General features: G+C 36.6%; 1 protein-coding gene and 2 pseudogenes across 14 annotated transcripts in view; 2 read left to right on the top strand and 1 right to left on the bottom strand.

The window, feature by feature from the left end:
* The window catches only part of ANKS1B (ankyrin repeat and sterile alpha motif domain containing 1B), a 1057476-nt gene that overhangs the window by 131756 nt on the left and 903768 nt on the right, over positions 1–21952 (top strand). The gene's annotated exons all lie outside the window — the stretch shown is intronic.
* LOC102154643 lies at positions 4433–4535 on the bottom strand (annotated as a pseudogene).
* LOC612110 lies at positions 8043–8739 on the top strand (annotated as a pseudogene).

Below are 21952 nucleotides of genomic sequence, written 5' to 3'. Positions count from 1 at the left end.
CCAGGCACACACACTTTTGAAACCATTCTCCATGTGTCCTCCAGAGAGCTCTTTCTAAACTATGTAGTTGATCATATCAGTAGACTACTTAAGATTCCTGAGAGACTTTCATGACCCCAGCCTTTGTGCAAAGTCTTCCCTGTGCATATTTTCCTGTCACCAACCTCCCTCTATTTTTCCTGGAATTTTTTTTTTAAGGACACAACTTAAGCGCTCATCTCCTTTTAAAAAAAAATTTTTTTTTTAAAAAGATTTTATTTATTCATGAGAGACACAGAGAAAGAGGCAGAGACACAGGCAGAGAGAGAAGCAGGCTCCCTGCAGGGAGCCCTATGTGGGACTCAATACCAGGACTCCAGGATCATGCCCTGAGCTGAAGGCAGACACTCGACCACTGAGCCCCCCATGCGTCCCTCATCTCCCTTTTTAATGAAGCCTTCTCTATACTTTTACAGGCTGATTTGTCCTATTGTTTTTTTTTAAAGATATTTTTTATTTATTCATGAGAGACACAGAGAGAGAGAGAGAGAGAGAGAGAGAGAGAGAGAGGAGAGAGGTAGAGACACAGGCAAGAGAGAGAGAGGTAGAGACACAGGCAGAGGGAGAAGCAGGCTCCCTGCAGGGAGCCTGACATGGGACTCGGTCCCAGGTCTCCAGGATCACACCCTGGGCCAAGGTGGCTCTAAACTGCTGAGCCACCTGGGCTGCCCTGTCCTGTGTTTTTTTTTTACCTTGTGTCTTCATTGTAGAATTTATCATAACATCTATAACACTTTTTTTTTCAATGTCCATGTTTGTGTTGTTCCTTTTCTAAACTCAGAGCTCCAAAGAGGAAGGAAGCCAAGTAGTGTTCCCAAATTCCCAATAAATATTAATCTTTGAGATTAATCATAATTCCTAGAAATTCTTGGGAATTCCTGAAAGCATAAGTTGTTCTTAAAACACTTCCAGCAGTCTTTATATGCTGTTGTCATTATTATGAATATCTAAAATTTTGTATGTGATATAGAAAATGTTAAATTTAGTAATATTAATAAAGAAGTGCACTCAAATACTAGAAAACACCAGTGAATAGTTAGTGGGTTTTTCAAATTATTTAACATTTAGACCTCCTAGTAAAGTTTAACAGGCCACATAGAATCACATGACAGATTGCTAATGTAAGAACTTATTTTGCTTCTAAAACTTGTTATTTCTTGAAATGTTACTCATAGGGTTTGTATGAAGTATATTATGCATATAAATATGTTAGTATTTATTTTATTTTTAAGAGTGATTCACTCTTAGCAGCAGATAGGGCCATGAGTACACACATAGCTTGACAATAGCTACAAATGAGACCAACCAGTTAAATTGTGACCCTCTTTCTTCTAAGTTTGCCTGCCCTGGTTCCTAGAAATGTTGACCTTAACCTTCTATTCCTTGTATTGTGTCAGCACTTCCTGCTCTTGTTGCCACCTTGACATCTGTATGTTCTTTTAACCAGTAATGTTTCTATGTTATTAAACATTAATTCTCTCAGCAGAATTTTAATTCTTTTCCTAGTTCTGATTTTCCTATTTCTGGACTGATTTTTTTGAGGGGGGATTTGGAATTCAAATAAAATATAAATTTTATGAGAAGTTCTGGAAACTAATTCTTACATGGAAACAGTTTCCAATGCCTAGCATATCAGACATTCAGTAAAATATTTTGATGTATTCCTTTTTTAAAGATTTTATTTATTTATTCATCGAGAGACAGAGAGAGAGGCAGAGACACAGGCAGAGAGAGAAGCAGGCTCCCTGCAGGGAGCCCGGTGTGGGACTTGATCTCAGGACCCCGGGATCATGACCTGAGTCAAAGGCAGATGAGATGCTCAACCACTGAGCCACCCAGTCATGCCTTTTGAGATATTTCTTAAGTGAATGTTCCTTTGTAGTCCTAAAGCATCTAAGGCAGTGTTGGGTATGTAGAGATACTTAAGATACTTTATTGGTTGAGTTGGGGGTTCTTCTGAATCAGTGTCATGATTAAAGTAGGGCATCAGAGTTTGGATTTGATATTGTCGCCAGTGCTGGGTTAGCTTACATTATTTTGGTGACTTGGGAGCAGGTATCCTTTATTTAGCTAGAACCTATGAGAAAACTCATAAAATGGATAAAATTCACCAAAGAGTCCCTGTTATGCTTTTGTAGCACTCTATACCTATCTTTTATAGTGTTTCTATCTATGGCCATTCATTAATTACTTATCTGATTATTTGCTTGATGTTTGTGTTCTTGACTAGACTAGGCTGCCCTAGCAGGGATGATTTCTGTTTTGTTCACAAGTGTGATCCTAGATGCTGGTTAACCTACTGTGCTGGTTAACCACAGTACATGCATGGAATAAGCAGTTTATTAAGTATTTGTTGTATGCATAAGTTAATAAAGGAGTGGTCTGAATGAAGCAGAATACCCCAGAATGTGAACCTGTTTTATGTGAGATCCCTGAGAGCTTCTGAAGAACATAGTTTGAAAACCACTGCTATATTCCTTGACACAGGTTGCAGAATTATGTCACATGGTCTTGTGAAAGATTTTCTATATGTAGGACTGGCAGTGAAATGTCATTTCCCCAACTGTATGCCCTTTGCCCTATCTGAGTAACATCTTTCATTTTAAAATATAGTGCATTATTAGTATTGTCATTGTTCGTATTATTCCTTGTGACCTCTTTAGAAAGAGTGTTTCACCCCTTTCAACTAACTAAGTAATTACTAATTACTAATTACTAATTACTAAGTAATTTTACCCAAATAACTCCAAGGATATGCTACTACAGTGTTCTAAACTCTGAAGATTAAAAAAAATTCCTTGTTTAGATTTTTAGTATCTTCTTCTTGTTTAGTGCAACTAGATTTGTGAAATAGAATAGTAGGTATAGTAATACTTAGAACGTTTTTACTTATGTCCTGATTTCATCATGGTGATCACATTGAAGTAGGGTGAGGGTGGAAAATTGAATTCGGAAAAGTTGAACTGGAGGGGATTAGAGATCGAGGTATGCGTCAGAAGAGACATCTAATCTTCTGGATAGGTATTTTAGATAAGAACTCCCCGAACGTGGGACTCCTGGGTGGTTCAATGGTTGAGTGTCTGCCTTCGGCTCAGGGTGTGATCCTGGAATCTGGATCGAGTCCCACATTAGATTCCCTGCGGGGAGCCTGCTTCTCCCTCTGCCTATGTCTCTGCCTCTCTCTCTCTCTGTCTCTCATGAATAAATAAATAAAATCTTAAAAAAAACAAAAACCAAAAATAGCTCCTTGAACATGTTAAGACTTTCCTCAACTTGTTTTCACTCTAACACAGAAGGCCATTTGTATTCTTGTGATTTTAGAGTTTCAAATGGTCAAGATGAAGAAACCCAGTTTAGTTCCACACAGGACTAGTTTCTGGAGCTGGAAAATATAGAGGTGGAGAATAGCTACTAAGTCAGAATATTTGGTTGTTGTCCTGGAAAACTAAAATTTATGCTTAGAGTGAAAATGTAGGTGTCCTATTAGTACATATTTTTATGGAAAGTCAAAAAGAAGCTAGAAAGGAAGAGCATATTATTAAATCTCTTGTATTTTAAATTTCCAAAATACGAATTCTTGGATTTTTATCAGTTTTTTAGAATTTCTTTTAGTTGTGGGGAACTTGGACTAGTGTTTTTATTTGTGGCTGATTTAAGAGTATATTGAACTTAACTAAGTAGAATTTTTCCCATATATGTTTGTCAAAAGTGAAGAAAGTTATCAGTTTTGAATTTGACATTAACACAATATTCACTAAAAACAAAAACAAAGTACAATATTCACTGAAAAATAGCAATCAAGCAAATTTAATCTATTCATACAAAATTAACTCTATCCCTTGAGTCACTTAATGTAATTGTGCTATTTCTGCTTGGGATTGTAAAATGCTTTCAACTATTTTATAGGGATTAAAAAAGAAGACAAAAATAGCTATTTTATATTTATAAAAACTTAGGATTATTAATGTGTTTTATGTACTGAAAATTTGTGTTAGATGATAGAGAAATTGGCTCACTTTGAAGTTACACGGTTAGAATAAAGGCTACAGCAAGAAGATGGGAATTTCAGATTACTAGGGGACTTAAGAAAAATATTATAGAAAAGAAAGAGTTCATAAAAATAACAATTCAGGTGATGAATGGATCGTCTTTTTTAAACTATATTTTTATATTGGCGAAAGGGGGCCAGTAATGGGCCCTACTCAGTGGCGGCTTCTTGTTCCATAGGGTTAAGGAAGACTTTGAGGAAATATAAGTTATTTGGAAAAACCCAAATATAGTTGTTTATATGTTGAGATGGGTAGAGTGATGAAGGGAAGTATGAAGGCCCCTCACACCCTCCATCTTGCCTCAGACTATGTCCTGGAATCCTGGGGCAGAGAAAGTGCCACTTTCATTCCTGCTTCTTGGGATTGTTGACAGTGATACAGAACAAGCAGGAAGAGCGACACACCTAGCATGTTGGCCAAGATGTCAAGCTGCACATCTCTGATCATCCCGATTAGTTGGGCTTGTTTCAAGGCAATGTGCGCACAAGCTCCAATGAATGGACAATTTTGAAAGATAAACCAATGACTAAAAATATGATTAAAATAATTGTTTTATTTTTTATTTTTATTTTTTTAAATATTTTTTATTTATTAGATACAGAGAGAGAGAGAGAGAGAGAGAGAGAGAGAAACAGGCAGAGGGAGAAGCAGGCTCCATGCAAAGAGCCCATGTGGGACTCATCCCAGGTCTCCAGGATCAGGCCCTGGGCGGAAGGCAGCGCTGAACCGCTAAGCCACCGGGGCTGCCCTAAAACAGTTGTTTTAGAAGGTAGAGAAAAGATACAAAGAGAAAGAAATTAGAGGGGAAAAAAGGCGTATGTGATACATCCAGGGGATCTAACATTCTCATCATAGATTTCTAGAAAGGGAGAATAAGTAGATAGAAGAAAGGTGAAGATAAATTTGAATCTTTCAATTGAAAGTGCAGAGAAAATGCTAATCAAAACTAGGAAAAAAGACCTGTACACAGATACATCCTGGCAGAATTTCTGAATCTTAGGGACAAAAATAATCTTACAAAATTCCACACTGAAAAAGCAGGTACTATTTAAAAAAGAGAGAGAATCAAATTGACATTGGTCTTCCTGACCATAATAGTGGATGCTACAAGATAGTGGAGCAGTATATTCAGTATCAAGGTAAAAAAAAATTGATTCTATTATATGTATTCAGTGTATACATGTGTAGCTATATATATATATATATATATATATATATATTTTTTTTTTTTTTTTTTTTGGTAGTATCAAGGCAGCCATGTCAGACAAAACTCCTTAGAAAGTTCTTTGGACAAATGAAGTTGAACTAGAATCAATACCTCAAGTAAGGGAAAGACTAATATAACTGAAGTGACTGAAAATTCTTGTTACGAGGTACAAACACAAAACAATTGTATTTTTCCAATTTCTACTACCACTGTGTTCTATAGAAATCCCTTTCTTGCTGAATGGCACATGCCCCAGTGACATATAACTCTAAATCTAATTCTGTAATTTTCCACTTTCTGTTATTAAAAGTCACATTCCAACTATTAAGACATTTCTGTTCATTTTGTTTAAATAAACCCACAGAGAAGTACATACATAAGTTTAAAGCACAGGTCATTTAGTCATTACATCTGTATGTCCAGAATCCAAATCGAGAAATAGAATATTTCCTAGTTGTGCCCTGGTCTAGTTACTATCTACCCCCTACCCCCAGGGCAATTTTATCTTGACTTTTAAGATGATGGATTAGTTTTCTTCTTTTTGAACCCATTACCTATTCAGATGGAACATACTGTATGTACTTTTTTGTACGTAAATTCTTTTGTTCAAGTTTATGTTTGTAAGACTCATTTATTTCTGGAGAGTAACCACAATTTGTTCTTTTTCATTGCTTTGTGGTATTCCACTTTATAAATATACTACAGTTTATTCTTTCTGCTACTGATGGAGAGTTTTTGGCTATGATGACTAGAGTAGTTCATGCTTATACATGTCTTTTGATGAATATAGGTAAGAATTCCTGAACTGCTTGTCATAGGGTAGACATACATTTTAATAAATGTATGAAATTTTTTTTTTTAATTCTTATTTATTTATGATAGTCACAGAGAGAGAGAGGCGCAGAGACACAGGCAGAGGGAGAAGCAGGCTCCATGCACCGGGAGCCCGATGTGGGATTCGATCCCGGGTCTCCAGGATCGCGCCCTGGGCCAAAGGCAGGCACCAAACCGCTGCGCCACCCAGGGATCCCAATGTATGAAATTTTAATAAATACTGCTAAATAACTTTTCAGTGTTTGTACCAGTTTACACATCCACTAGCAGTGTATGAGCATTTCAGTTGCTTCCTGTTCTTGTCAACACTTGGTATAGTCCTTTTTTTTCTTTTTTCATTTTAGTCATTCTGGTAGATGTAGTGGTATGTCATGTAGTGTTAATTTGCATTATTTTTGATGACTAATGAAGTTGGGCAACTGATTTGTATGTGTTTATGTGTGTGTACATACATATACACATATATGTTTGGTATTTGACCATTCTCTTTTCTAAAATGCCTGTTTAAATACTTGCCCATTTTGAATTGGGTTGTATGCCTTTAAATTTAAAAAATAGATTTATATCTTTATGTGTTCTGATTATAAATCCTTTGTCAGATAAACACACAAATACACTCAATTTTTTTCTCTCACTTTATGGTGTATGTTTTTATTGTCTTTTTAAAAAAGATTTTATTTATTTATTCATGAGAGACACACAGAGGCAGAGACACAGGAAGAGGGAGAAGCAGGCTCCCTTCAGGGACCCCGATGGGGTACTCCATCCCAGGACTCCGGGATCACACCCTGAGTCAAAGGCAGATGTTCAACTGCTGAGCCACCCAGGCGTCCCTTTCTGAAATTTTTTAAAAAAGATTTTATGAGAGAGCGGATTCAAAATCACAAATGAAAGAGGAAAAATAGCATCTGACACCACAAAAATACAAAGAATTGTAAGAGAATATTGTTAAAAATTACATATCAATAAATCGGACAAACTAGAAAAAAATGGATAAAGTCCTAGAATCCCATAACCTACCAAAACTGAATCAGGAAGAAATGGAAAATTTGGACAGATTGATTACTGATTAGTAGCAATGAAATTGGACCAGTGATTTAAAAATTCCCAGCAAACAAAGCCCCAGGCCAGATAGTTGGCTCCATAGGTGAATTCTACCAAACATTTATTTTTTTACTTTTATTTTTTTCTCTAAGATTTTAAATTCAAGTTAGTTAACATAGTGTAGTATTTGTTTCAGAAGTAGAATTTAGTGATTTATGACTTACACATGTAACACCCAGTGCTCATCACAACAAATACCCTCCTTAATGCCCATTTCCCAACCCACCTCCCTTCCAGGAACCCTCAGTTTGTTTCCTATGATTAACGGTCTCTTATGGTTTGCCTCCCTCTCTATCTTATTTTATTTTTTCTTGCCTTCCCCTATGTTTATCTGTTTTCTTTCTTAAATTTCACATATGAGTGAAATCATATGGTACTTGTCTTTCTCTGACTTATTTCGCTTAGCATAATACTCTCTAATTCCACCCACGTTGTTGCAAATAACAAGATTTCATTCTTCTTCGGATGGAGTAATATTCCATTGTGTATGTACATATATACCACCTCGTTATCCATTCATCAGCCAATGGACATTTGGGCTCTTTCTATACTTTGGTTTTCATTGATTATGCTGCTGTAAACATTGGGGTGCATTGAATCACTATGTTTGTATCCTTTGGATAAATACCTAGTAGTGCAGTTGCTGGGTCATAGGGCAGTTCTAGTTTTAGCTTGTTGAGGAACCTCCATAAATATGATATGTCATTCTTTTGCTTGACTGTAAAACATAGCAAAACATGAAGCAAATTTAGAAGTACAAAGAAAATTTGGTAGTAGTTCAATTACATACTTTCTCTTCCTTCTCCACCATGGAGCAGGATCCAGGTGAGAAGGAGAACCCCATGCAGGAACTTTGCATCCACCAGCTCTGCCTCAACATCTGTGTGCAGGAGTTTAGAGAGAGTCTGACCCAGGCAGCCAAGGTGCTGGAGCAGCAGCTCACAGGCCAGACCCCTGTGTTCTCCAAAGCTAGATACACCGTTAGATCCTTTGGCATCAAGAGAAATGAAAAGATTGCTATCCACTGTATCGTCCATGGGGCCAAGGCAGAAGAAATCCTAGGTCTAAAGGTACAGGAGTATGAATTAAGGAAAAATAACTTCTTGGGGTGCCTGGGTGGCTAAGCTTCTAACTCTTGATTTCAGCTCAGGTCATGATATCGGGGTCATGAGATCGAGCCTTCTGTTGGGCTCTGTGCTCAGTGGGGAGTCTGCTTGAGATTCTTTTTCTTCCACTGCAATCCCCTCCACCCTGCTCATGTATGTGCTCTCTCTCTAAAGTAAATAAAATCTTTTAAAAAATAAGAAAAAATAACTTCTTTGATACTGGAAACTTTGGTTTGGGGATCCAGGAGCACATCTGGGAATCAGATATGACCCAGGCTTTAGTATCTATGGCCTGGATTTCTGTGTGGTACTACCCAGTTCTTAGCATCACAGATAAGCAGCACAGGACAGGCTGTGTTGGGACCAGTCACAGAATGGGAAAGAGGAGGTCACATGCTAGTTCCATGATGGGATAATCTTTCCTGGCAAATAAATTCCTGTTTCTATACAAAAGGCCAATAAAAACTTTTCAGTGAAATGTTAAAAAAAAAGAAAAAGAGGGGCAGCCCCCGTGGTGCAGCGGTTTAGTGCTGCCTGCAGCCTGGGGTGTGATCCTGGAGATCTGGGACCGAGTCCCATGTCAGGCTCCCTGCATGGAGCCTGCTTCTCCCTCTGCCTGTGTCTCTGCCTCTCTCTCTCTCTCTCTCTCTCTCTCTCTCTCTCTCTCTCTCTGTCTCTCATGAATAAATAAAAACAAGACAAGAATCATCCTGTATTTTAGTGGTTCTAGTCAATGCTATTGTTAAAGGAAAAAAAAATCCAAGATAAAGTCAGCTGTTTATGAGTTCCATCTGCCAAACTGAAATCCCCCTTGCCATGCCATCCAACATACTCACATACTCCAAGGATTAAGGTGTGGATATCTTTGGGATACTGTTATTCTGCGTACCACAGTACCTTTGGAAATACTTGTTACCTAAGAAGAGAATGAGGACAATAACCATTGCTACCAAAATCAAATTATGTTTCCCTAATAGTAGGACATTTAATGCGTGTCAGTTGGTTTATTTTTCAGGAATTATATCCAGGTGGAGAGGAAGAAAAGGTGAGGGCTGGAAGGAATAGTTTTATACTTTTAGCACTAGTGACAAAGTTGAAAGTGGGTTGGGTTCAGTTTTCCTCTCATGTTTTCTTAACTCATGGTTCTCTGCGTGTCTACAAGTTCTTTCTCATATTCTAAAATGCTGTATCATGGCATATATTCTATATATAGTAGAGAGATCATAAGTCATGTGATCATAACTAAAGTAGTTATTTCTGCTGACATTTGGCCAGTTCTGGTTTGCTGTGTGAATATGCTGTTGAAATTTGCATCAAGCAATTCAAGGTGTATATTTTTCATTAGAAAATGTTAGTGTAGTTTTGGCTATGGTGTCCCCTAGGTAAACTCATTTAGGTAAAATATGCATGTATAGTCTCCAGTGTGACTGTGTATTACATCTATTACACAATTTTGCTTAAAAGATGAGAAATTGTTAAATTTCCTGTGACTTAATTAACTGAGTATTTATTTACCATAAAGCCAATGTTTTCAGTTCGGCTTAGAAAGCATTTTTATTTATCAAAGTTAATCTTTAGTTTTCTCTTCTTCCCTGGAAATAATTACATAGGACCTTCCTTGTGCTGTGAGGTAAAGGAGCCAGGAGCCACCATCCACATGCAATTATCAGGCACTTGTAATACGACCAGTCTTTTTTTTTTTTTTTTTTAAACTTTTATTTATTTATGATAGCCACACAGTGAGAGAGAGAGAGAGAGGCAGAGACACAGGCAGAGGGAGAAGCAGGCTCCATGCACCGGGAGCCCGATGTGGGATTCGATCCCGGATATCCAGGACCGCGCCCTGGGCCAAAGGCAGGCGCCAAACCGCTGCGCCACCCAGGGATCCCTACGACCAGTCTTAATTGCAGTGTACTTTAAGTATAAAATCAACCCTGATTTTGCAAACAGTACAAAAAGCAATGTAGAAATACCTCAGATAATTTTATATTGGTAGTGTGTTGCAAGGATATTTTAGAATATTCTAGGTGAAATAAAATATATTAAAACTCATTTCCCTCTTTTTACTTCTTTAATGTGGCTACCAGAAACATTAAATTTATATGTATAGTAACATTATTCTAGACACATCTGATCCATATGAGACACTTCTAATGATAATAGAAGCTCATAATAATAAAATTCTATCATCACTGTAGAGATGAGAACTTACAGTGCTCAGAAGTATGTGCACATCTATCCAGCTCATTTAAAAATGGAAGCAAACTATTAAGATACAAACTATAAAGAAGAACTTTGTTTTGCATTGCTTGAAATTATCTGATGTATCAGAAGACCTTTCCTGCATATTATTATGATCTTGCCTGAAGTGTTTGATGCAAATTCTGTATGAGTCAAGATGAGAATCAAGACAAGCTGAAACAGTCTTGACTACAAGGTGTTTACTCTAATGATACAAAGGTAGTGATCCGAAGGGGCGCCTCACCCCATTGTTTACAGCAGCAATGTCCACAGTAGCCAAACTGTGGAAAGAGCACAGGTGTCCATTGAGAGATGAATGGATAAAGAAGATGTGATATAGATGTACAATGGAATACCGCTCAGCCATCAAAAAAATGAAATCTTGCCATTTGCAATGATGTAGAGGGAACTAGAGGGTATTATGGTGAGTGAAATAAGCCAGTCAGAGAAAGACAATTATCATATGATATCACTCATATGTGGAATTTAAGAAACAAAACAGAGGATCATAGCAGAAGGTAGGGAAAAATAAAACAAGACAAAATCAGAAAGGGAGACAAACCATACGAGAATCTTAATCATGGAAAACAAATTGAGAGTTGCTGGAAGGGAGAGAGGGGTAACTGGGTGATGGACATTAAGGAGGGCACATGGTGTAACAAGCCCTGGGTGTTATATGCATCTGATGAATCACTACCCTCTACCTCTGAAAGTAATGATATATGTTAATTGAATTTAAATGAAAAAAAAAAAAAACCTCAACTGAAACAGTCTTATGCTGCTGGTGGTTATTTCCCATAAGTTGATAGAGGGTGTAGTGATCAATTTGTGGAGTAGTTGTGCCTAAATCTTATTTACTATACTTGTGAATATTGGCCCAAGAAACTCAAGCTTATGGTTTATGAATAATCTTCTCTAATATATAAAAGCTCAGGAAGTAAAACATTCTGACTCATGAATGTCTTGGTTATTTGAAAGTTTGGTTATTTGGTTTTCGCTAGAAAACCAATTTTGTTTATACTAACATACAAATCCAGTTTGTTCCATTAATACAAATACTTGACTTTGTAATTGGGGATCTTAGACTAGCTTAGAGCATTCATTCTGGGCAAGAATTCCCACATACAGAATTTAAAAATATGACAAGTAGTTATAGGAGATGGAATTGAGTGCATATTAGACTAACACCAAAGATCTATAAATTGCCCTTTTTTGGGAATATGTAATAAGCTTTTACAACTACTTAGAAACTCTTGCATTTTGTAAAACAGATTTATGTTAATATGGGCCCTCTTTTTAAATTTGAGGATTATTATCAAGAAACAAGAGGAGCACAGTGCAAAAAGTTGGAATGAAGTAGGACATTTAATGCAAAGCTTGAGCTTTTAAACAAGTTTTATTCTTTAAATCAAGTTTTTAGCTGAAAGCTTTGGATCTGGCTTATTTATAGTGTTTCAAATATGTGTGAATGTGCTATGACTACATGGATATGTGCCTGCAGGCTCTGTCAATAGGTGCAGTCAAATATAGTTATATACATGCTAAATTTCTATGCTAAACCTCCTTGCTTAAAAAAAAAATTTGTATGTATCCACATCCATTCTGTTTAGGAAAGCAGACATGCAGTAGAGATTTTTTTTCATGCTGTTAAAATGCTTGTTTTTTTTACCTGATAACAGGGAACTGAACGTGGGATAAGTAAATCAAATCTATAGACTGTGAATCTTATATTTTAGTTGTAAATATCAGTATCTTCTCTTATTGACTGTGTATGAAATAAATTTAGTATATCAGAGAAAGAATGCAAGCGTTGGTGGGAGAGGAAGTAAGAGGGGGAAAGAGAACATCTCAAGCAGACTCCTTGCTGAGCACAGAGCTCTCCAAGGGGCTCAATCTCACAACCCCTCAGATCATGACCTGAGCCAAAATCAAGAGTTGATTGCTTAACCGACTGAGTCACCCATGTGCCCCTGCCCCTTCCCATCATTAACAATTTATAAGGCTCATAACATGCAGGACATTTTAGAATTGGTTTGAGCTAATTTACAGTATTTTCTCATTTCTTTTCCATCCTTTGCTTCAGGGGTCCCTGAGCAACATAGTGTTCTAGTCAACTTTAACTAAAGCTTAGATTGCTCCAAAAGATACCTGTGCCCTTGCAGTTCTCTGTAATGGGAGTAACTCATCATCCAAGCTTTTCATTCATGGTAGAAACTTCATTCTTCTGCTCTTATCTATCATGTGCATACCTTCTCCCATAGGTTTTATTTTAGACATATACATTTGAATTTCCTCCCTCTTCTCTTTCCACCACTCTATCTCCCATTCAGATTTCTTTGTTCCTTCCCTTGATGTGCTAGCCTGACTCCCTTTCACCATTTTGTTCACTCTGTTCACCTTCCAGTTGTCCTGAGAACTCTCCTTCTAAAACATTGATCTTAATATCTTTCTGATGCTTAATATCTTTGTGATAAGCCTCTTAGTTCCTGGTTGCTTGCTGGATAAAGACCAAGCTTCTCGACATGCTCTAAGGCTCTATACAATCTGGTGTAAGCCAGTGTTTTCTCCCCTTATCTTTTATTGTCTTTTTGTTTTTCTTTGAAGGAGAATACATAATAATTTTCACTCTTCACATAATTCAGAGGTGAATGTTGTATTTTTGCCTGTATTTTTTATGTTAATGCAAATCTTATACAATGGAAAAAATAACATGTGGATATAAATGAATTAATACATGTAAAACATATAGGATATTAATGCAATATTTCTGCAGTTTGTTTTTTTTCACTTGATATGTTTTGGTTAACTCTCAAGGTCAACACATAGAAATCAAACTTATTTACTTTGATAGTTGATATTCCATGGTGTAGGTGAATCTTAATTCATTTTTCTCTTTTTGATGAGCATTCATGAGCTTTTTCTTTTACGGTATTAAAATTATATGGTATCTGGTTTTGTATCTGTAGTCTTCATATTAGTACTTTTATTTCATAGGCATCTAGAGGAATTTGCAGAAAAAATTGTGAAACAAGAAGCAATAAGAGGATCTGTTTACCACCAATTATAAATAATACTAAAAAATATGATTCTGGTGCCAGAATAAAGAAATCAGTGAATATAATAAAACCCCTAGAAATAGCCCAGCAATACATATAAGAATTTACTATAAGATAAAGTTGGTATTTGAAAGATGCAAGAAAAGGAAAAATCATTCAACAAATAGTCCTAAAAATGTTTTAAATGTTTGAGGGTGAAAAGTATTCATTCCCCTACCTCATACCATTTAGTATACCTTCCCTCAAATTTGCCGGTTATCCTGTCCAGAGACCATGATTTTTTTCCATCCCAGAGGAAAAATCTTCCATTCTGCTATTCCAAGAAGAGGAGGGGATCTGTGAATCTGAGTTAGATTTTCAACCAATGTTGTTGCTTATTTCAGTATTCCATTACTTTTTAGTTTTGAGTAGTATTCCATTGTATGAATTTATTATTTATTTATTTATTTATTTATTTATTTCACAATTTATTTATCCATTCACCTGTTAATATTCATTTGACTTAGTAAATTGAGTTATTTCAGTTTTGGACTATTGTAAGTAAAGCTTTATGAGTATTTATGTATAAATCTTTGTGTGCACATGTACTGTCATTTCTCTTGGTGAACTACCTGGAGTGGTACTGCTGATTGCATGGTACTCATAAGTCTAACTTTTTAAGAAACTGCCAAATTGTTTCCCGAAGTGGTTGTACTATTTTATGTGCCGACTTTCAGTGTGTGAGAGTTGTAGTTGATTTAAATCCCTGCGAACATTGGTATGTAAAGTCTTTTTTATCGTGGCCATTCTAATAGATATGACTAGTATCTCATGATTTCTCTTTTTTTTGTATATTTTTTTTTATTGGAGTTCGATTTGCCAAAATTTAGTATAACACCCAGTGCTCATACCATCAGGTGCCCCCCTCAGTGCCTGTCACCCAGTCACCCCATCCCCTCACCCACCTCCCTTTCCACTACCCCTTGTTCGTTTCCCAGAGTTAGGTGTCTCTCATGCTGTGTCACCCTCACTGATATTTCCCACTCATTTTCTCTCCTTTCCCCTTTATTCCCTTTCACTATTTTTTATATTCCCCAAATGAATGAGACCACATAATGTTTGTCCTTCTCCGATTGACTTATTTCACTCAGCATAATACCCTCCAGTTCCATCCACGTTGAAGCAAATGGTGGGTATTTGTCGTTTCTAATGGCTGAGTAATATTCCTTTGTATACATAGACCACATCTTCTTTATCCATTCATCTTTCAATGGACACCGAGGCTCCTTCCACAGTTTGGCTATTGTGGACATTGCTGCTATAAACATCGGGGTGCAGGTGTCCCGGCGTTTCATTGCATCTGTATCTTTGGGGTAAATCCCCAGCAGTGCAATTGCTGGGTCATAGGGTAGCTCTATTTTTAACTTTTTGAGGAATCTCCACTCAGTTTTCCAGAGTGGTGTACCAGTTCACATTCCCACCAACAGTGCAAGAGGGTTCCCTTTTCTTCACATCTTCTCCAACATTTGTTGTTTCCTGCCTTGTTAATTATCCCCATTCTCACTGGTGTGAGGTGGTATCTCATTGTGGTTTTGATTTGTATTTCCCTGATGGCAAGTGATGCGGAGCGTTTTCTCATGTGCTTGTTGGCCACATGTATATCTTCTTTGGTGAAATTTCTGTTCATGTCTTTTGCCCATTTCATGATTGGATTGTTTGTTTCTTGGGTGTTGAGTTTCATAAGTTCTTTATAGATATTGGATATTAGCCCTTTATCTGATATGTCATTTGCAAATATCTTCTCCCATTCTGTAGGTTGTCTTTGAGTTTTGTTGACTATTTCTTTTGGTGTGCAGAAGCTTTTTATCTTGATGAAGTCTCAATAGTTCATTTTTGCTTTTGTTTCCCTTGCCTTCATAGATGTATCATCAAGAAGTTGCTGTGGCCAAGTTCAAAAAGGGTGTTGCCTGTGTGCTCTTCTAGGATTTTGATGGATTCTTGTCTCACATTTAGATCTTTCATCCATTTTGAGTTTATCTTTGTGTATGCTGTAAGAGAATGGTCTAGTTTCATTCTTCTGCACATGACTGTCTAATTTTCCCAGCACCATTTATTAAAGAGACTGTCCTTTTTCCAGTGGATAGTCTTTCCTACTTTGTCAAATATTAGTTCACCATAGAGTTGAGGGCCCATTTCTGGGTTCTCTATTCTGTTCCATTGATCTATGTGTCTGTTTTTGTGCCAGTACCATACTGACTTCATGACCACAGCTTTGTAGTACAACTTGAAATCTGGCATTGTGATGCCCCTGGCTCTGGTTTTCTTTTTCAATATTCCCCTGGCTATTCGGGGTCTTTTCTGATTCCACACAAATCTTAAGATAATTTGTTCTAACTCTCTGAAGAAAGTCCATGGTATTTTGATAGGGATTGCATTAAACGTGTAAATTGCCCTGGGTAACATTGACATTTTCACAATATTAATTCTGCCAATCCATGAGCATGGAATATTTTTCCATCTCTTTGTGTCTTCCTCAATTTCTTTCAGAAGTGTTCTATAGTTTTTAGGGTATAGATCCTTTACCTCTCTGGTTAGGTTTATTCCTAGGTATCTTCTGCTTTTGGGTGCAATTGTAAATGGGATTGACTCCTTAATTTCTTTTTCTTCAGTCTCATTGTTAGTGTATAGAAATGCCACTGATTTCTGGGCATTGATTTTGTATCCTGCCACACTGCCGAATTGCTCTATGAGTTTTAGCAATCTTGGGGTGGAGTCTTTTGGGTTTTCTGTGTACAATATCATGTCAACGGCGAAGAGGGAGAGTTTGACTTCTTTGCCAGTTTGGATACCACTTATTTCTTTTTGTTGCCTGATTGCTGAGGCTAGGACTTCTAGTACTATGTTGAATAGCAGTGGTGAGAGTGGACATCCCTGTCTTGTTCCTGATCTTAGGGGAAAGGCTCCCAGTGTTTCCCCATTGAGAATGATATTTGCTGTGGGCTTTTCGTAGATGGCTTTTAAGATGTCGAGGAATGTTCCCTCTATCCCTACACTCTGAAGAGTTTTTATCAGAAATGGATGCTGTATTTTGTCGAATGCTTTCTCTGCATCTATTGGTATCTCATGATTTCAGTTTGTATTTCTCTAAAGACAGATGATGTTGAGCACCTTTTTATGTTCTTACTTTCCACCTGTATATCTTCTTTGTTGTATCTCCTTCAAATATTTTGTCTTTTTTTTTTATTAGGTTGATTTTCTTATTTCTCATCTGGATTAAAGAATATATCAGAAAATACGATTTGCAGATGTTTTATCTCAGTTCATTCCTTTTTATTCTCTTGATGGTGTCTTTGAAGAGCAGAAACTCTTAATTTTGATGAAAAAACTTCATCAAACTTTTAGTTTGTCTAATTTTCTTGTGTAGAGCATTTTGGCATCATATCAAGAAATCTTTGTTTAACCTAAGACCACAAAACTTTTCTCATACATATTCTTGTAAAACGTCTATCGTTTTATGTTTTGCTTTTAGATTTAGGATTCCTTTTAAAGTTAATTTTTGTAGATAATGTGGTGAAGTATGGATCAAGACTATTTATTTTGGCCTAAGGATATCCATTTGTTTCAGCACACTTTTTGTATTCTTTAATGGATTGCCATGCCTTTGTCAAAAATCAATCACATACATATATGTCTAAAGGTTCTCTATATTCTTCTATTCTGTTCCATTGAGTTATCTTTAATACTGTACTTTCTCTCTTGTTTACTATACAGCTTTATCATAGTCTTAAAATCAGGTAGTGTAAGTCTTCAACTTTGGTCTTTTCCAAGTTGCTTTGGCTAGTTGAGATCTTTTTATTTCCACATTAATTTTAAAATCAGTTAATTTCTACAATACAAGCTTGCTGAGATTTTGATTGAATTACATTGAATCTCAAGGTCAATCTGTAGAAAATTAACATCATAATAATATTGAGTCTTCTGATTTATGAACTTGATATTATCTCATCATTTGTTTAGGTCCTTTAATTTCTCTCATTATGGAAGTTTTACACATCTTCGGTTAAATTTATTCCTAAGTATTTCATATTTTACATGCTATTGTAAATGGTATTTTTATTTTTTTAATTTTAATTTTTTATTGGAGTTCAATTTGCCAACATATAGCATAACACCCAGTGCTCATTCCATCAAGTGCCCCCCTCAATGCCCATCACCCAGTCACCCTCACCCCCCTGCCCACCTCCCTTTCTACCACCCCTTGTTTGTTTCCCAGAGTTAGGAGTCTCTCATGTTCTGTCTCCCTCTCTGATATTTCCCACTCATTTTTTCTCCTTTTCCCTTTCACTGTTTTTTACATTCCCTAAATGAATGAGACCATATAATGTTTGTCCTTCTCGGGTTGACTTGTAAATGGTATTTTTAAACAGAAATTTGATTTCTGATTGTTCTTGCTAGCATGTAGAAATACAATTGCTATATATATATTGGATTGTATCTTGCAGCCTTGCTAAACACACTTTACTTGGTTGGATGTTTTCTGGAGCAAGATTTTCTTTTTAAAAATGTTTTGTTTTGAATAATTTTATATTTATAGAAGTATTGCAAAGATAGGTCAGAGAGTTCCCTGTATTTTTCACACAATTTTCCTCTCAATTTTTAATTTTAGTAGTTTTTTTGGGTAGGTTTTATAAGGCTTTCTATATACATGATTATTTTATTTTCAAATAGATTTTCTTCTTTCTTTACAATCTTGATGCTTTTTATTTCTTTTTCTTGTAACTGCATTTCTAGCCACTATTTTGGTTAGAATCTCTGATATATTTCTTGGGGTGATAGGGCTGGGTACAGTGTACTTAATGGTGGTACATGACTTAATTAGATTTCCTAAGCCTCTCCCCTTCTTCAGGGGGTCTGGGATGGAATCTATTGAGGATGGGAGGTTCTCAGTGTGTTGGGGGATTGAGTTGGGTCAAGAACTACCTAGCACAGAGGGCCTCTCTCTTTTCTCATGTTCTTCCTGGGGCTGATGGTTCAGGGAGCACATACTACTTGGAGACCATGTAGACTATAAGGCCCACTGACCTGTTGGCTGTAGCCAAATTCATTGTCATACTAGGAAATGAGCTTGACAAAGTGGTCTTTGAGGGCAGTGCCAGCCACAGCTTTGAAAGTGGAGAAGTGAGTGTTACTGTTAAAGTCACAGGAGACAATCTGGTCCTCAGTAACCCAGATATCCTTTAGGGGGCCTTCCCATGCCTGCTTTACCAGCTTCTTTGTGTTAACATATTTTACAGTTTTTTTCTGGATGACAAATCAGACTTATGACCATTACTTTATTGGTAGGGATGGAGAAGACCATGTAAGTGTTTCTCATTCAGCTCAAGCATGACATTGCCTACAGTTTTGGCAGTGCCAGTAGATGCAGGGGTAATGTTCTGGGCAACCAGAACATTGGTTGTGATACAGTTTTCCAGAGAGGCCATACATGATAAGTCTTCTGGATGACCATGATGGCATAGACTGTAGTCATGCATTCCTCCATGATGCTAAAGCTATCATGGATGACCTTGACCAGGGAGGCCAAGTAGTTGGTGGTGCAGGAAGCAATGTTGATGACAATATTAAGGGAGTTGTCATACTTCTCCTGGTTCATGCTCATCCTAAACATCAGGGCATCAGCAGAAAGGGCAAAGATAATGACCATTTTATCTCTAGGCCTTAAGTGAACCCTAAACTTCTCCAAGGCAGCAAATATACTAGTGGACTCCATACTGTATTCAGCACCAGCGTTACCCCATTGTGATGTTGATGGTATCTAGTTTCTGGAATATAGAGATGGGCTTTTCATTGATGGCAAGCTTCCCACTCTCAACCTTGATTGTGCTGTTGAACTTGTCATGGGTGGAACCATACTGGAACATGTAGACCGTGTATTTGAGATCAGTGAAGGGATCAATGATGGTGACATTATTCACTTTGTCAGAGTTAAAAGGAACTCCAGTGACCAGGCCACCGATATGGACAAATACATTCACTATGATCCTCATCATCATGTCTTAGAGATGATGCAGAAGAGGATGCAGTTGTTTATCAAATGAGGAGGAGCAGAGAGACTTCGGTTACAGTGTTGAATAGGAATTGTGTGAACAGATATTCTTGCCTTGTTCTTGATCTTAAGGGGGAAGCATTCAGTCTTTTATCCTTAAATGTGATATTAGCTGTAAGTTTTTTGTTGATGTCTTTTATCTGGTTGATGAAGTTTTTTTCTATTCCCAGTTCAACAGTTTTTAATGGGAATTGATGCTGGATTTCGGCAAGGTCTATTTCTGTATTTGTTGAGATAATCATAAGACTTTAATTTTGTAGGCTTTTTAATATGATAGATAATGAATGTTAAAACAAACTTGCATTCTTCATATAAAGGAATATATATAAATATAAAGGACTACAGTTTGTCATGATGTAGTATGCTTTTTATATATTGTTAAGTTCAACTTGCTGAAATTGTACGGAGAATTTTGTGTCTATGTTGATGAATGTGATACATTGCTTTGTAGTTCTCTTTTGTCATAGATCTTTGTCTATTTTCATAGAATACTAATAGAATGTTAGGCATTATTTGTGTCCCTTCAATATTTTTCAACCATTTTTGTGGAATTGGTATTATTTTTTAAATGGTTGGCAGGATTTCTGTTGAAGCCGTATGGACCTGGAGATTTTGTTTTGTGGAGAATGTTTTTAATCTTTTTTTTTTTATGATAGTCACACACACAGAGAGAGAGAGAGAGAGAGAGGCAGAGACATAGGCAGAGGGAGAAGCAGGCTCCATGCACCGGGAGTCTGCACCGGGAGTCTGACGGTGGGATTCGATCCCGGGTCTCCAGGATGGCGCGCTGGGCCAAAGGCAGGCGCCAAACCGCTGCGCCACCCAGGAATCCCTGGAGAATGTTTTTAACTAAAAGTTCAAATTCAATTTCTTTACTAGATGTAGGACTATTCAGGCTATTAATTTCTTTTTGAGTGAGCTTTGGAAATTTGTATTTTTAAAGACTTGACCATTTCATCTAATTTTCTGACATATTGGTATAAAGTCATTAATATTCTATTACTTATTTTATATCTTTAGAATATGTAGTGATCTTATCTCTCTCTTCCTGATATTGATAATTTGTATCTTCTAGAGCAGTTTAGCTATAGATTTATCAATTTTATAGAGTTTTTTTTTTTAAAGAATCTGAATTTGATTTCATGATTTTCTCTATTGTGTTTTCTGTTTCCTTTGGCTTCTGCTGTTCTTTTTTTTTTTTTTTATGATAGTCACAGAGAGAGAAGCAGAGACATAGGCAGAGGGAGAAGCAGGCTCCATGCACCGGGAGCCCGACGTGGGACTCGATCCCGAGTCTCCAGGATCACGCCCTGGGCCAAAGGCAGGCGCTGAACCGCTGCGCCACCCAGGGATCCCTCTGCTGTTCTTTAATATTTTCTTACTTAGAGCTTATTATGTCCTTTTTTTTGTTTGTTTCTTAAGATGGAAGCTGAGGTCAGCAATTTGAGACCTTTCTTCTGATCTAAGTGTCATTTTAATGCTATAAAATTTCTTTTAGGTGTACTAGTTTAGTTGCATCCCAAAAGTTTTGATGTATTATTTTTTTCTTTTTTGATTCAAAATATATCCAACTTCCTTTTGAGATCTTCTTTGATCTACATGTTCATTTCCAGTATTTGTGGGTTTTCCAGATACTTTTCTGTTAATGATATTTCCACTGGAGTCAGAGAACATATTTTGAATGATTTGAATCATTGAGATTTGTTTTATGACCTACAATATGGTATATTTTGATACGTGTCCTGTGTTTATTTGAAAAGAACGTGCGTTCTGCTGTTATTGGGTAGAGTGTTCTATAAATGTTAGTTATTTAAGTTGGTCAATCATATTATTGAGACCTTATGTGCCCTTATAATATAAATTTCTCTTGACTTGTTCTATCAATTGAATGAGGGGTGTTGAATCCCTAAGTATAGCTAGTTAAATCTTTTTTTCTTTGCAGTTGTACCAGTTTTTGCTTCATGTATTTTGAAGTTATTAGATGCAAAAAGAGTTAAGGTTGCAATGTCCTCTTAATAAATTGGATTCTTTATCATTATGAAATGATTTTCTCTATCCCTTGCTCTGAATATTTTTTGCTCTGAAATGTAGTTTATCCGTTTAAGCTTTCTTTTGATTAGTGTCAGTATGATTTTTCTGCCCTTTTACTTTTGATCTATTTAAAGTAGCTTTCTTGTAGTGAGGATATAGTTGAGTCTCATTTTTTTTTAAATCCAATCTGACAGTTTTTC

The sequence above is a fragment of the Canis lupus genome, chromosome 15 (genome assembly GCF_011100685.1).
Source record: "Canis lupus familiaris isolate Mischka breed German Shepherd chromosome 15, alternate assembly UU_Cfam_GSD_1.0, whole genome shotgun sequence".
Taxonomy (NCBI): Eukaryota; Metazoa; Chordata; class Mammalia; order Carnivora; family Canidae; genus Canis; species Canis lupus.
The sequence above is the reverse complement of the archived record's forward strand: the minus strand, read 5'-3'. Positions and strand labels throughout refer to the sequence as shown.